This window comes from Pinus tabuliformis, chromosome 9, assembly GCF_031772625.1.
Source record: "Pinus tabuliformis cultivar Carrire ecotype Pingquan chromosome 9, CPIR1, whole genome shotgun sequence".
Taxonomy (NCBI): Eukaryota; Viridiplantae; Streptophyta; class Pinopsida; order Pinales; family Pinaceae; genus Pinus; species Pinus tabuliformis.
Genome location: NC_142307.1, coordinates 1,732,710,976 through 1,732,728,433, shown reverse-complemented (window position 1 = coordinate 1,732,728,433; position 17,458 = coordinate 1,732,710,976).

Genomic DNA, 17,458 nt, shown 5'->3' with positions numbered 1-17,458 from the left:
CTTTTCCAAAGCAGTGCTTTTCTGTCTTTTTCTTGATCTTCTTTTAGCTCGTATGCTTCTTTGATAGTGAATGCTCCTTTTGTTAAGTGCCCCCATCTTAGGATGTATGGTCCCATTCTAAAAGTTATTTTCCTTGTAATCATTTCTTTATCATACTCTTCCTCTTCCTCTAGTTCTATACCCCGACCCCAGTCTTCTGTCATTTTCTAGTTTCTCCGGTTTCCTTTCCCTTGCCCTTCCTTCTAGAATTGTTCTATCAATTGCATATTCCTATCGATGGTGTATATCTGGATGTATAAAACATCAGGTCTTTCTATCAATTTTCCTCTTTGTTTCCATGCCTCCTCCCAGAATTTCATTGTCCTTCCATTTCGAATTTCCCAGAAGGCATGCTGTGCAATGATCTCTCTGTTTTGTCGTGCTAGATTCCATATAGCTGAGCCCTTGGGGGGGTCTTTATACCGAAGGATTTCCTCCGTTCTTTCTGGCATGTTATACTTTCTTGTCTAGATTTGTTTCCATAGATCTCCTCCTCCTCCTATCCAATGCCACCATAGTTTTGCCCCCATGATTTGGTTTAGGGTATAGGGGTCTCTTAGGCCGAGTCCTCCCTCCACCTTTTTCCTTGTCAATCCCTACCATGACATCAAAGCCCATTTTTTCTTCTGTTATGCCCCTCCCCATAAGAATTTTTTGAATATGTCTACCATTTTGGTGCATGGGGGCTGCCATGCCAGACAACTAGTAGATTGGAATTGACTGTAACACTGATTTTACTAGGACTGTTCTACCTGCAAGGTTTAGGGATCTAAAGGCCCAATTTCCCAATCTTCCTTGGATCTTTTGGATAGTTTGTTTCCATCCTGCCATTTTGAGGGGGTTTTCCACCAATGGCATCCCTAGGTACTTCGTCGAGAGGTTATGTGTACTAAATCCCATGATCCTGGACAAGTAAGATTTTACATTCCCTGTGGTGTTGAAAAAGAAGGTACATGAGTTTTCCTTTTTGATCTGGGTGCCAGAGGCCTACTTGAACATATCCAAAATTTCTTTCATTCTTCAGGCTTCTCTGAGAGAGGCTTGGCAGAAGAGCATAATGTCGTCAACAAATTGTTGATGAGTGAGTGCTAGGTCATTCCCCCATGCCTTGAGGCCCTTGATTCTTGATGCCTGGGCTTCATTCTTGATGTATCTCCCCAAACCTTCTACTGCAATAATAAATAGAACATGAGACAAGGGGTCCCATTATCTCAGCCCTCGAGTGGAGTTAAAGGTACTAGTTGATGTTCCATTTAGAAGGATAGAAAAGACCTAGGTGGATATCATAACACTTATCTATTCTATCCATCTATGACTAAATCCATATGCCCTGAGATTGGTCCTTAGGTATTCCCAACTTAATATCTCATAGGCCTTGGAGAGATCCAAATTTACCATCATTCCTGTGGCTTTCTTAGCTTTAAGGGAGTGCACCACCTCTTGGGAAGTTAGCAGTCCTTTTAATATTTACCTGCCTTCTACAATGCTTGTTTGTTCTAGGGATATATAATATTTGGGAAGAGCGGTTTTAATCTTTTGGCTATCAGAATGGCTATTATTTTATAGATGATGTTGCACGAGGCAATGGGTCTGAATCCCTGAGGATCCTTTGCTTTGGATGCTTTGGGGATGAGAGTAATGAAAGTGGAGTTTAGACCAGGACATACCTTTTGGATTCGCCTTGATTCCTCCACACCTTCCAAGATGTCTTCTCGCATGAACGACCACGTGGCTTGGAAGAATTCGGCTGTGAATCCATCCGAGCCTGGAGCCTTATTCTTTTTCATTCCCTTGACTATTTCTTCCTCTTCCTCCATTGTTGCCCCTCACATCAAAGATAGGTTCTGTTCTTGGGTGACCTTTTGGGGAATGTGTTGGGAGATTTTTTGCATTGCTTCCTTTCTATCCTCTTGGGGTTCTATTAGGATATCCCTTAAATGCTTTACTAGGATTCCATCTATCTCTTCATGTTGTGTGTTGCGATTCCCCTCATCATTTTTGAGTGAAAATATTCTGTTTTTGTGCTGGTGCTAAAGCATGGCCTTATTGAACAACCTGGAGTTCCACTCTCCTCCTCTTAACTAGTTCACTCTCGACTTCTATCTCCACAAAATCTCCTCTTACTTTCAGCTTTCCTCCAGTTCGCTTATAATCCTTCCCTCTTCTAGTGCAATCTCTTCTGATCTCCCTTCCCAGATTATTATTTGTTGCACTTCTTTCAGTTTTTTGTTGAGTTGCTACTGGTCCTGCATTATGTGTCCAAATTCCTCTTTGTTCCATTGCTTTATTTTTTTTTGTTTCCTTGAGTTTTAGTTGGAACGTCCGCATACAGTTCCTACCCCTCAGTTAGCTTTACTTCCACCATCCCTAGATTTTTTTAATGACATTAGGATCTCTAAACCAAACGCTTCAAACATGAAGGGGTGATTCTTTAGGCTAGCTTTCAGGTCTACATCCATCCTGACTGGCCAGTGGTATGAACCCATCTCAGGGCGAATTGAAGCTTCGATGAAGATGTATCTACTCATTATTTGTTCTGATATTAGGAATCAATCTAATATGGATGCAATCTGTTGACTCCCTCCTCTTCTGTTGTTCCAAGTATGTATCCCATTTATTGTTTGGATGTTGACTAGTCTTTGCTCTGCTATAGTGTCTCCGAAAAGTTTCATGCACGTATCCATTCTCCTCATACCTCCTCTTTTTTCTGCCAGAGAGGTGATCATATTGAAATCCCCACCAACCATCCATAATTCAGCCGGGTGTAAGCTTCTCATTTTAACTAGATGTTGGACAAATGCCCTTCTTTCCCCTCAAATATGTGGTCCGCATACGCTAGTAAGGATTACCCATTCATTGGCACCAATGATCCTTAATATCCCAGAGAGTATTCATCACATGCTAACCCAGTCCTTGAACCATATTTCATCTGGGTTCCAAGTTATGGTCAGTCCTCTCACACTGCCATTTGCATCTTGTCCTATTACTTGGTGCTGGGGTTTATGGTTTCCCAGAATCTCTGTTAACTTTTTTTCACTGATTTGCATTTCCTGTAGGAACATAATACTGGTTCTATCCTTTTTTAGCCTCTCTTTGAGGTATCTTTGTTTTCCCTTGCTATTGAGTCCTATAATATTCCAGGTTGTGATGATCATTTTAACAATTCGAGTGGTTGTTAGAATACCTCTGATAATGGCACCATTCTTTAACTCTATGTTAAAATAAAATAAATAAAAAATAACTCTATGTTAAAATAAAAATGTTATCATATTTTCTTTATTTTATTAATTTTTTTTGGGTAGTGGAGGTAAACTTGATCTGGTCAAGTTATTATTGGTTTGTGAGCTCCAGGTTTATGAAAACTCGTGGTATTGACCCATGGTATTCATGTGGAATACATGCTATTTAAAAGAGTGAATTAGGGGGAACTAACCAGCCTAGATCCATCTTAACTCTTGGTCTACTAAGAGTGGAGAATGATCAATTCTCTTTGCATATCATCCTTCTCAAAATTTTAGTAAAGCTAGAGTTAAGATAAATCTAAATTTTGCTCATAATATTTTTCTTATGTAAGGTAGACTATCAAAATACATGATATTTCGATTTTTAAACTAACCCTATTACACAAAATAATAAATATGTTCTCAATATATGTTTTTCACTGTAATTTTCCCAATATTATTTGTGTTGCTATAATATCTTAATGTATCTCTCTCATCGAGTGAACATGCTTGTATTTGATTTATCTCTTTTTATAACGAGGAGAGGGATCATAGCCATAGTCCCTTAAGGTAGCATTTAGTATCAAGTTAATATTCTCATCTAGTTGTGGCCACAAAGGAACGAACCGACCAATGCAAAATGTGGGTTTCACCGTGCCAAACAAGAATCAAAGTCATAAGTTCGACATGTCATTTGGCCAATATTCCAACTTCCCCATGTTTGACAGGTAGAGATATTGTCTTGTCTCTCACTTGTCGATAATTAGATATTTTCTTAGAAAATTCACAATCAGTAGGATGGGCGTACCAAAGAAAAGTATAAATGTGATGAGGACTTTAACGAAATTCTATGGACTCACTTTTTGTTGCATAAGCACGGATCACTTAAGGTTTCTCGACTATTCCACTAATGTCAAATATTAGAATATTTTAGACTTTAATATTCTATGGTAGTTTTTTTGGAGTAGCATGATCCAGATTATCCACAGTATTATGTTCGTTATGTCCATGTTTTGAACCCCAAAGGGGGTCCATCATCAAGACCAAAATTGATAGAATATGAATGATAGTTTTTGAGAGAAGAATCTTAATCTTACGATTAGAATATTTGTTCTTAGTACCCATTGATCTGGATAATGTTGATATTATTTAGGGTAGAAACTCTTTTATGGGAATTGGATTACCTTTTGAAAGAGCAAGACACCCCATTTCTGAAAAATGGATTTTGCACCTTAAATATTATCATCTCTAAACACTTTTAATGCAACTACGAACCAATATTGTAACCTTCACATAAATGGAATGGAGAAATTGTATAGGAATATGAAGTCCAGACAACACATCTACTGTTCAGGCATTTCTATAATTTTTTTGATGATTAACACCACACAAAAAAAAAAAAAATTTATGGTTATCACCACACAAAACACTTTTCTTCATAGTTACCAAATTTGAATTCGAATACGAATAGGCAAAAATTCTACTACCTAAAATACCAAACTAAATTATTTTTAAAATTTTTAAAAACTTGTATATATTTTTACTTTAGATCTTTTTAATTAATTATTTATAAATTAAAACAATTAAAAATATTATACATGTATCTAATATAATATTATTTTATTTTAAAAAAACTATAAAATTGTACATTTTTAGAAAAGTGTAACAACCTCAAATCATAAATTTAATATAATTAATAACTAAAACCTAAACCTTTCATTGTAGATTTTGTCTCTTCATTGCATCCAGCGGAAAGTGCACTCTGTTCGTGGAGTGAAAAGTTGAAAGTTCACTCTGTTTGTCTAGTGCACTCTGTTCATCTCTTCATTACATCCCAGGGAAAGTGCACTCTCTTCGTGGAGTGAAAAGCAGAACGTGCACTCTGTTTGTCTCTTCATTGCATCCTGCGGAAATTTCACTTTGTTCGTGGAGTGAAAAGCAGAAAGTGCACTCTATTCATATCTTCATTGCATCCCGCTGAAATTGCACTCTGTTCGTGGAGTGAAAAGTTGTACAACCTAAACAATCCAAAACAAACTAGAGGAGTTTGTGAAGTGAAAGCGGAAAGTGCTCTTTGTTCGTGGAGTGAAAAGTTATACAATCTAATCAATCCAAAACAAACTAGAGGAGGTAAACGCAACCAAACCTTAATTTATGATTCACAATCTAGATATCAATGGGGAAGATCATTGAAAGGTACCATTGAAAAAAAATGCAATCAAAATATAGAAAAAAAATTGAGATTATATATCTTACAAATATTCATAAAGGAGTTTATTAACTTATTTTATAGAAATTTATTATTTTTGGGAACTATAAACTTACTATCTGGTGTTTACCATTTTTCACAATGTAATTTTTGAATATGAAACTTACTATTTATTTACTTTTTTAATATAGAACTTTCTGCTTTTTAATTTAAAATATTAATTTTTTTACGAAAAAAAAATTCTACCAAATTAAATAAAAATTATAAATTTTTAAATTTTAATAATAAAAAAAATAGTTTTTAATTTTTTAAATAACATCCCACAGTTCAATTTAATTTTACTTTCTAATTTGGCCAATAACCTTACCAAGGTAAAGCAAGGACATGCTATCCATTCCTTTGTAGGGCCAACCCCTAGTGCTCAAAATCAACCTATCAGAAGGCAACCCCAGTTCAGAATAACACTGGGTGCCTCAAAGAGAATCAAGGACAGAAGAAATGGATCTGCCCCAATCTTCAAAGATAAAAGCAAACATGATTGCACCTCATCTCTCTTATTATGAATACTATTTTAGACCAAGAAGAGTAGAGCTAGCTGACTGAACCTTGGACCTAAATATGCTTTTCCATCCTCAAGATAGTAAGAATGAAGTGCATGACCCTATTCACCTTGGGTATGAAGATTTGGTTCACAATATTCCGCACCAAACTGAAATTGCCAAAATTTACAAAATTTTCGGCCGAATCAACCCAATCAGTGAATTTTCCAATTTTTCTTGGAATCACAAGCCTCAGATTAGAGTGCCTTCTGAGAGATCAAGACATCCCACTTCCAAAAAATGGAGTTTACACCCCAAATATTACCATTTCTAAACACTTTCATGGCAACTACGAAACTGTATGAGAATATGAAGTCGAGCTCAGATCACATCTTGTGTTCAGGCATCTGTAAAATTTCTTGATAATTATCACCACACAAACACTTTCTTGTGGTACATTCATCCCACATATTGCGAAACTTCTCCAAGGAAGTTATCATATTTCCCCACAAAATACAAACTGTCCACGAGGGAGACAAGAAATATGTTTTCCACGAGGGAGGAAGGGTTTCCCTCAGATATGGCATGTGGAACTTGTAACCTATACAGTTCTGTTGTCGACAAGGTAAAATTGTAACTCTTTTTTTTCACATTCATGGGTTCCTGTGCCACGTTAGGCCACCACTGTATCTAAATGTTGACTTGAAATTAAATGTTGGCTTAGCTAAAATTAGGTCCTCCCTGTCGCAGTTGCCATTCTGCAGACCTAAAGAAAGCTTGTCCCACACCCTAACATCCACTGGAGAAACCAACCCTATCTAAGAATTTTGGAGAATGTACCACCTACTAAAGACAATAAATACATCTTGGATATGGAACTGTTTCATAAATAAAGTCTGGTATTGTATATGAGGCATTTAAATATCCTTGTTTCTAGCAATGGTGGTTTTTCTGGTTACCCAGGGACTCATTAATTTTTGTTCAATATTTTGAAATTGAATGATTGATTAGTTATATTGGTTAAATTGAAAGTCACAGAAAAGAATAAATTGTAATATTAATTTAGAATTTGGGTCTCCAACATAGAAGCAATTTTTTAAAAGTTAAGGAGGTCATACAAATACTCTTTATCCTAGGTGAATAGACATCAAGAATATTATTTGAACCATTTTGATTTTATGTAAATTATTTAAGGTCAATTTTTTTTTTTTTTTTTTATTTTATAAAAATGATTTAGTTTCACATAATATTGATTATAGTATGTTATACATAGCCAATTCACTTTCCACAGAAACTAGCCTTGTTTTGATCGGGATAAACATTTATTCAGATACAACAAAGATAAAATTTAAAACACATACATTTCCATTTAGAAGAAAAGAAATCAATTCTTAGAAAAACATGTATTAATGATCTACTTTAGTTAATATTTATTTTTTAATTTAAAATAATGTTGTTTTGGATAAAATAAATAATAATAATAAATTAATAATTGTGATGCACTGTAGTCCCTAGTCCCTGTCTTTACTACTAATTAATTTATTTTTTAGACACAACGCACAATACTTGTGACACAAAAAAAACTCTACTTCACACAACAAAAGAAAAAATCAATTTCTCTCCCCACAATAAAAACTATTCACACAAAACTCTTCCCACAATGAAAACTCTCTCCTAAGCTTTGATAAGCGTACTCATAAATTAAGAGCATATCTGTGTTGATACCATAGGTTAATAGGTTCATAAATAACAGAGCTCTCTCTAGCCTAATCTAAGTAAAGCTGCAATAAAATGTATCAATAAGATTCATGTTGATTGAAATGTCGTATATTAAACACTACTTAGAAACTTCATTCAATTTCATAAGTAATTCAATGTCATGCTAAATCAATGCACATAATAGCACAATTGTACCAATATGCAGCAAGCAATTGCTCGCTCCATATGTAGATGGAATTCATATATGTAGATGGAATTCATATAAGGTGAATTCTGTAACTTAACTGTTTAATTTCCAGAAAAGCACTTCGTAATAGGATTTGTGTTGTTCACATTAGTCACCAAAACATGGCATTTAATTTTAATGTTATCCGTCTCCGTCGATCCATGGCTACGTCCTACTCTTCTAAGTCTCACAACATTATTGTTTATAGTTGGTTATGTTAACTTGATTCGAAAAGCAATGCCTTTCATAACTAGTTTTATTGGTTTCACTTTGCTATAAAACAAAATCATTGTTTTTTTTTAGATAACAGACCTTTAGAGAGCCCGACCACCACCGAATCCATGAGTTCTTCCTTCTCCCCTATAGTTGTTTGCGCCTATCGTCGGTTATTGGCCTCCTTCGTCGCATGTGTGGGATTTTTCATGGTATAGGCGACCACAGAAAATTAATAAGAGAATATTGTGCAACTTATTCTGATTGGATTTGACTCAATGAATGAATTGGTACCTTTTATGTTGCTATTAGGTTGTTTTTTGGGCTGTTTAAATCATTTCACTAATTAAAAAAAAATCGATGGGATGCTTTAAATTTAAAAATGTCATTATATTCTAGTGGTTGCCATAATATCAATTGATTGAATTCACACTACTAACTTTTCTATATATCTAAATCACATGATTAAATCTTATTTAAATTAATTTTTTACAAAGCTTCATTAAAAATTTACTATGCCATTTGTTAATTGACACCTATCAGGATTAACGATAATGGGAAGACTACAAAATGCTGACTCTGCTACTGATCCCTTTGATCTATTGTTAACTCTGCTCCGCACTCCTCAGTATCTGACTTACACTAATCCTTGTCTACTGTGAAAATTGTGTTCTTGTTGACTCTGCTACTAAGCCTCCTCCTATGTTGTCAACACTGCTTTGCACTCCTCAATATCTGAATGACATTTACCTTCCTTCTATTAAATATTGTGGGGTCCCATAGCAAGTTAATGATCCATGAGACAAAAATAGCTCAATGGACTCTCCCCAAATTGTTGCAACTCTTGGGAATATTCTTTCACATCACCCCACCTCTCACCTATAGGTATGGTTGCATGTGCTCCCTCTACCCACTTGACTTGAAATTTCCTCCTATTTGAGGTTTCTACTTTAGTGGATGTTTCCACTCTATCTCCTCTCTACTTCTCCATTTGTGGCTACTCCACAACTTGTTGAGGATGCTTTTGAGCCTACATGTTGAGAGGCCTATCTAGTCATATTGTTGTTGTTACTGCACTCCCACGGCTTCTGCACTATTGTCGTAACTACTGCAATAATGAGTTTGATCTCCCCAGATCCTAAAGTACTAGCTTCCATAGGGTTTCTCCCTTTGAGTATTGATCTCCTTGTGGGAAATCTCTTTGCCCATCAATCTTCCAATATCAATGATTAAAACTCCTTTTTGTGTCACTAAACATTGGCTCATTGATATTCCCACTAGCATCTTTCTAGCCCCATTAAGAATAAGTTTTCACATGAGGTCTTCTAGATCTGCCCTGAACTAGAGCTCCATCTATCTGCAGTTCGAAATTCACTTGGAAGGACAACTTGAAATTCTTTTGTCCTATTTTGATTTTAGCTTCGATATCATGTACAAATTTCTAGAAATCTATCTTTGGTACCATGTAGAAATTTCTATAAAATATATCACTAATACCATGTAGAAATTTCTACAAATCTAGCTCTCATACCATGTATAAATTCCTTGTAGATTCAAACTGATAATTTTAATTTACTAAGACAATAGAATTATATCTACTCTACTCATTAGCAGAAATAATTAAGTGATCGAGAAATCACCAAGCATACAAGAGAAATAATTCAATCAATACAATACACAATGATTTCCTAGGGAAATCCATAGCTAAAAGCCCCTGCAATATGTATATTGCATTAGTTAGAAAATATGGAAAGATTACAATTATTTGCACAAGCCTGAGTAACCTATGTACAATATCTATATGTCTCACTACTTACTAGAAAAAATTAGATAAATGCAATATTCTCTACTCAACCTAGAGCTTATCTAGCACAAGTACTCTATATCCTCTATTTGACTGAATTCCTTCATACAACACTTAGCCAAATTACTAGCTTTCCAACGTCCTACTTCCTTAAGTTGTTTAATGAGGAATTGGGCCCTTATTCACTAGGAATTTTCCTCCATTGGATTATGCAGTTTCTTTAGGCTATTCCTCTCATTGCATGAACCATTTGTACAATTTGAATGAGCATACAACTGATAGTACACTGTCCTTGAACTCCAATTTCAACGAGGTATTTCTCATACCTAATATACATGAGTTATTTGTAAGTGAATCTTCAGTTTAATGTTTGATCACTCCAGACAGCACAACATAGTACTTTAGCCAGCACCACACTGCACTTCAGCCAGCACCACATTGTACTTCAAGCAACACCACACTGCACTTCAGGAAGCACCACACTACACTTCAAGAAGCACCACACTGCACTTCAAGATGCACCACACTACACTACAGGCAACACCACACTCGACTATAGGCAACATCACACTACTAGACCACCCCCTAGTCCCTCCATGAGTTGGAACTAGTTTAAATGACTTTAACTTAGTTAAATTGAATTAATTAATTACAACTCAAAATAAACTCAACCAGGGCTCCTATAATTTTGGAGAAACTCTACATGACTCTAATTAGATCCTCAACTCAAATTATCTAACCAACTAAGTCAAATTGACTTAGTTAACTCATACAAGTTGTCAAGAGATGTGGAATTACAATTTTATTCCCAATTTAATTCAAGGACAAAATTAAATTAGGATTTTCTTGTTGCATTTTCATCACTCCCTCTCAGCAAGAAAGGAATTCTTCTTTATATTGATATGGTACATTTTGAATGTTCTTCATGCAACACTTCTCTCTGCTGCTATTGCAACTGCAACATTTGCAATTGAAAAGCATCCAAAAAAATAAAAAAAATTATCACTAATTCAATCTACATCTTTCTACTAGGAAAACTATGCTACTGCTGACTCTGCTACTAAGCCTCCATCTTTTCTATAAACTCTTCTTTGCACTCCTCAATATCTTACTCACATCGATCCATGTTTATTGGGAAAACTGTGTTGCTAATAACTCTGCTACCAAGCCTCATGCTCTACTATCAACACTACTTTGCACTCCTCAGTATCTGACTCACATTGATCCTCGTACTATTGAATACAGTGGGCCCTTGTAGCAAGGTAATGATCCATGAGACAAAAACACCTCAATGGATCCTGCCCAAATTTTTGTAACTCTTGGGACTATTTCTTCACATCGCACCACTTCTCACCTAGAGATATGGCTGCATGCGCTCCCTCTACCCACTTGTCTAATAATTTTCTCCTATGGGAGGTCTCCCCTTGAGTGGATGTTTCCACCCTATCTCCTCTCTACTTATTCTTCTCCATTTGTGGTTGCTCCATAAGTTGTCGTGGCTACTTCTAAGGCTACATGTTGAGAGGTCTAAATGCTCCCTCTCAACCACAAAATCTCTAGTATCTTCTTTTCTCCTCAAGGATTTTCATGAATGAGATAAATCTAATCTACTCATACTGTTGTTGCTACTGTTCTCCTACATTTTCCGCATTGTTTTTGTAACTGCTACAATAATGCGTTTTATCTTCCCAATTCTTGAAGTGCTAGATTCCATAGGGTTCCTCCCTCTGAAACTAGACTCCCTCTAAGTCTCGATCTCCCTATGGGAAATATATTTACCCCCCAAACTTCCAATATCAACGATCAAAACCTTTTTTTGTGTCACTAAACATTGGCTTATTGATCAACCCACTAGGAGCCTTCTAGCTCCATTAAGAAGTCTGCACAAAAGATCTTATGGATATTCCCTCAACTAGAGCTCCATCAATTTTCAATTCAAAATTCACTTGCAAGGAGAATTTTGAATTCTTATGTTCTATTGTGATTTCATCTTCAGTACCATGTAGAAATTTCTACAAATTTACCAGTGATATCATGTAGATATTTCTATAAATCTAACTTTGATACCATGTAGAAATTCCTTGTAGATTCAAACTGCTAATTGTAATTTACTAAAACAATACACTTGAATCTACTCTACTCATCACATGAAATAATTAAACAATCGAGAAATCACGAAGCATACAAGAGAAAGAATTAAATCAACACATTACACAATTATTTCCCATGGAAAGCCACAACTAAAATCCCTTACTATCTGTATATTGTGTTAGTCAGGAAATACGAGAATATTACAATGTTTTTCTCAAGCCCGAACAACCTATGCATTATCTCGAAGTTTAGTGAACTTCGCCTCTGTGAGAGCCTTTGTGAAGATGTCTGCAACCTGATCATTTGTTGAACAATATTGCACTTCAAGAACATGGTCATGAATGAGCATTCTGATGAAGTGCATGTGTAGTTCAATGTGTTTGTTGCGCTGATGCTGGACTGGATCTTTGCGTAGCTGAATGGCACTTTGATTATCACACCAAAGTGTGGTTGGATGCTGCGGCTCAAAGCCAAACTCTGATAGGATCTGACGAAGCCACAAGGCTTCCTTACTAGCTTCCACGGCACCACGATACTAGCTTCCTTCAAAGCCTTTGTTGAAAAACAATCTGGACATCAAATTCTTAAGCTAAGAACTGATAATGGTGGAGAATATGTTAAAAACACATTCATCAACTTTTGCACCGAAAATGGAATTCAAATGCAATAGGCTCTAGTGCCTCCTTCCTTCTCCTATTGTGTCATATTTGTAAATCCTTCAATCATATCCCAAGTTGTTCTTAAGGGGGGATGTTAGGATATTCCGACACATAGGAAATAGTTAAGTTCAACTTGGTCTAGTATAGAGTTAGGTATAGAGTTAGGTAAAGTGTGTTTCTTTACCATTGTACATTTTGTAACTTACAATCCGACGGTCACGATATGTAGTGATCCGATGGTTCACTCTCTCCTCGGTATTACCGACACTTGATCCGTGGCTTGACACCCGATTGGTCCATGAGTTCTATTTAAAGCGCATGGAGGGTCATTGTTCGAGTAATCCGTGCATGAGAGAAGCTTATGTAAATTTTCATTCTTTGATTAATAAATTGCCTGTAGTAGCCACGTTGGCACAAGCCGTGGACTATTTCCCTCTTTGAGGGTTTTAACCACGTCAAAAATACTGGTGTATTGATCTGTGATCTGGTTGTGAGCGGTGTCCTTTTGGTGTTCTTTCTGAGGAACTTACCCTGTAAATTCCTACATGGTATCAGAGCTATTTGAGGGCCGCGTTCGTTGGTGATCCAAATCTGAAGCCGGTAGAACTACATCCGACTGCCGTTTCCTAGATCTGCTATTTCTGACTGCTTTCGGGCCAAGAGGACTGCTCTATTGTGTTCGGAGCATCTGTTCCAGTGAGGAACCCCTTTCGTTTCACGCGAAAAGGTTTCCGGTAGCCCTATCTGCGTCATTTTTAAGATCTGGAGGTATACAGTACTTATTTGCAGTTTAATGTTATTTTCTCTCTGGTTATTTCGGTTTCGGTTTATTTAGCTTTTTTTTTAACCGGATCTATACCTTTCATTTCTGCGTATGCTCTTTTCCCTGCGACTCTGTGCGATCTGGGCAAATCAGAAACAGAAAGGAAGGATTTTTCTCATGTGTATGCTCTTTTCCCTACACCTTAGTGTGATCTCGGAAAATCAGAAACATTGAGAAAAATATTTAGTTTTTCGGCTAAAGCTAACTTTGAGCCGTAAGGTTCGTTTTTCTTTGCATATTCGTGTTGGGTTTTTTGTTTTGTGTTTTGTAGGGAAAAAGAGCTTTCTCAAGGCAAGCACGCAAACCAAGCCCCCCCCCTCTCTCTCTCTCTCTCTCAAATTTTTTGTATAGATCAATTGGTTCAAAGCTATTTTAAGAGAGTAGAGGTCTTGGGTTCAAGTCTCCATTTTGTGGGTGCGGATTTTTTCATTCCCGCACATTCGCACACTTTGCCGGCAACATCAACAATTTTTTTTCAAAAGCCATAACTTCTTCATCCGGAAGCCTTTTTCAGAGCCGTTTTTTTTTAAAACTGCCTAATTTTTTGAGATCTATCCATTGGAACACTTACTTTCAGCATCTTCAGCTTCAGTTTTTTTTTTAAATGGAAAGTCCATGCCAAGTCATTCTTGACAGCACTAACTACTTCCAATGGATATCCTACATGGAAGATTTAATTAGAAGTAAAGGTCTCTACAGAATAGCCACAGGCCAAGAGAAGAAACCAAAAGATGAAGACAAGGCTGCAAAATGGGAAAATAGACAAGATCAAGCACGTGGTTTGATAGGGATGTCTATTTCTCCTGATCTTAGATTCCATATTGCAGAACTTGAAACTCCTCATGAAGCATTAGAACAAATCACTAAAGTTTTTGGGATTAAAACTGAAATTAGAGCCCATCAACTTGAAAATGAGTTGCTTACATTGGATCCTAATAATTTTTCTTGCATTGAAGATTTCTTGTCTAAGTTCAAGACCCTTAGATATCTTTTGGAAGGTGTTAAGGTTAAGAAAGAAGATAGTAACCTTATTTATTCCATCCTTACTAAGTTGGGACCAGCCTACTCTGTATTTGTTTCCACCTTCCATTCTATAAGGGAAGCTTTCATTTGTCAAGGAAAAGACTACAAGGCCCCTTCCTTTGACTCTTTTTGTGATTCTTTAATAAGAGAACAAGAAAAACTCTTACGCCTTGGTCTTCTTAATCTTGGAAACTCTTCCAAGAAAGCGTTAGCCGCCCAGCAGCAACCAAATTCAAAGAATCCTAAGAAGTCATATCCTAAAAAGAATGGTCCTAAACCAAACAAGGGTCCTAAGCAAACTCAGCCTCAAAATGAAAGATCATTTGAGCAAAATGATAAGACCAATAAAAACAAATGGAAGAAGACTGATCGACATTGTAACTTTTGTAATCGAGATGGCCACTTAGAATCTAAATGCTTTAAGAAGATGGAAGCCATGGAAGCCGCAATGAAGAAACATAACATCCATGTGGAGCATTCTTCAACTTCAACTTCAACTTCATCTTCAGGAATGGCACTTTCTGCATGTCGTTTTCAATCCTCTCAGTCTGGTTGTGAGCAGTGTCCTTTTGGTGTTCTTTCTGAGGAACTTACCCTGTAAATTCCTACAGACTCAACTAGCACAAATATTTTCTATCCTCTGCTTAACTCACTGCCTTTCGCCAACACTTAGACAAATTCCTAGTCTTCCAAGCTCCTACTTCCTTGCACTATTCAATGAGGAATTGGGCCCTTATTTAATATGAATTTTCCTCCGTTGAATTTTGAAGTTCCTTTAGGCTCTTCCTCTAACTGCATGCACCATATCTACAATTCTGATGAGTATACAACTGATAGTATATTGTTCTTGAACTCAAATCTTAGCTGGGTCTTTCCCAGATCTAACATGCATGAGTTATTTATGAGTGAATCTTCAGTTTACTAGTTGATCACTTCAAGAAACACCACATTGCACTTCATGCAACACCACATTATGCTTTAGGAAGCACCACACTACACTTCAGGCATCACCACACTCGACTACATGAAACATCACATTACTAGACCTTCCACTAGTTCCTCCATTAGCTGTATCTAGTTTAATTGACTTTAACTCAATTAAACTGAATTAATTAATTACTACTCAAAATAAACTCAACCAGGGCTCCTATAATGTAGGAGACACTCTACATGACTCTAGTTACACCCTCAACTCGACTTAACTAAGCCACCTATGTCAAATTAACTTAGTTAACTAATACAAGTTGTCATGAGCTGTGGAATTATAATTTTATTCCCAATTTAATTCAAGGACAACATTAAATTATGTTTTGCTTGTTGCATTTTTAATAGAGGCGCTATATAACCTTGAGTGATTTTGACCTCTTATATGCTTTTAGTTCGAGACTACTCAACCATAAATTAAACATACTAATAATCCCTAAACTCACATAACCTAATAAACAAAAAACCAAATTATAATCTTTTTAATTTACAAATTTTCGAAAATTATTTTTTAATATAAAAATAAATTTAACATAAATGTAAAATTTAAAAAAATTAATATAAACTTAAAATTAAAATAAATATTTAGATTTATTCAATTTAAAAAAAAAATACAAAATTGAAAAAAATTTATATTAAAAATGAGTTTATATTGACGAATAAGAAATTGTAACTCTATTACCTTTATTTCCACATCAACGAAAAACATACAATTGAAAAAACTTGGTATTGAACTAACTAGTTATATCAGCGAATTGAAGAAAGGCCCCAAGCTAAGTTGGATCTCGAATGATGTTGATATTATTTTGCTTGTTGAAAATTTGGAGCACAAAGAATCTAAGGTCCCTAACATAGATGGCTTTACATTATGGTCTACCTGGAATAAGCGATCATCTCGTAGAGGAATTCGAGGTATAGCTTGTTACATTAAGAATAACATCTCTCCCCATGCTAGGCTTTATAATAATGACCCTTACAATCGATATAGTTGGATAGAAATCACTGACATTTATGATAAAAATACCTACATAGCAATCTGTTATTTCCCCCCATCAATTCTAATTTATATAAGAAAAAGAATCTAGATAAAAATAGTCCTTACAATGGTTTAGAGAATGATATTTCTAGCCTAAGGAATAAAGGCAATATCCTTTTAATGAGTGACTTTAATTCTTGAACTTCAAGCAACCAAGCTATTTTTCTAAGCAATCATTCCAACTCTAATCCTGTTTAGTTAGACGAAGGCCTTCCTCTGGCTAGCCGGTACAAAAGGAGCTTTGAAGACCTCGGGGAGAATTTGTTTGGGTCAGAGCTAGTCAAGCTCTGTAGCGTTCAGGATCTCATAATTTGCAACGGTCTAAAGAAGTGGCCCAATTCTAGCCAGATAAACTGCATCCATGGGCTTGGTAGCAATGTGGTAGACTATGTTATCTCCGATCTCCCTCTATACAACGAAATAACAAATTTTGCCATCTTAAACGACCACGAACTTGACTCTGATCATAAGCCTTTACTTATAACTCTCAATTTTGTCATGCATAGAGATCCCATAGAAGATAATCCTTATAGCCAAACGAAGTTAATATTTGATAGAAATAAAAAAGATCTCTTTCTAAATGAATTAAAAAATAATTTTCTTCATTTATCTAGTATAGACAACATAGAAGATCTCTATCATAATTTTACTACAACCCTCTCATATTCTATTAACAAGTTCCCAATTGAACTTTCAAGTAATAAAAGAAATAGCAAAACCCACCCATGGTATGACAAAAATTGTAAAAGTGCAAGGAGAGCAATTAAGTTATTAACAAATCTCTTAAAATTGGCAAGATAAAAATATACAAAGCCCTAACTAAAAGGAAAACAAGGCAGTATATTCATAAAATACAAGAGAATCTCTTACAC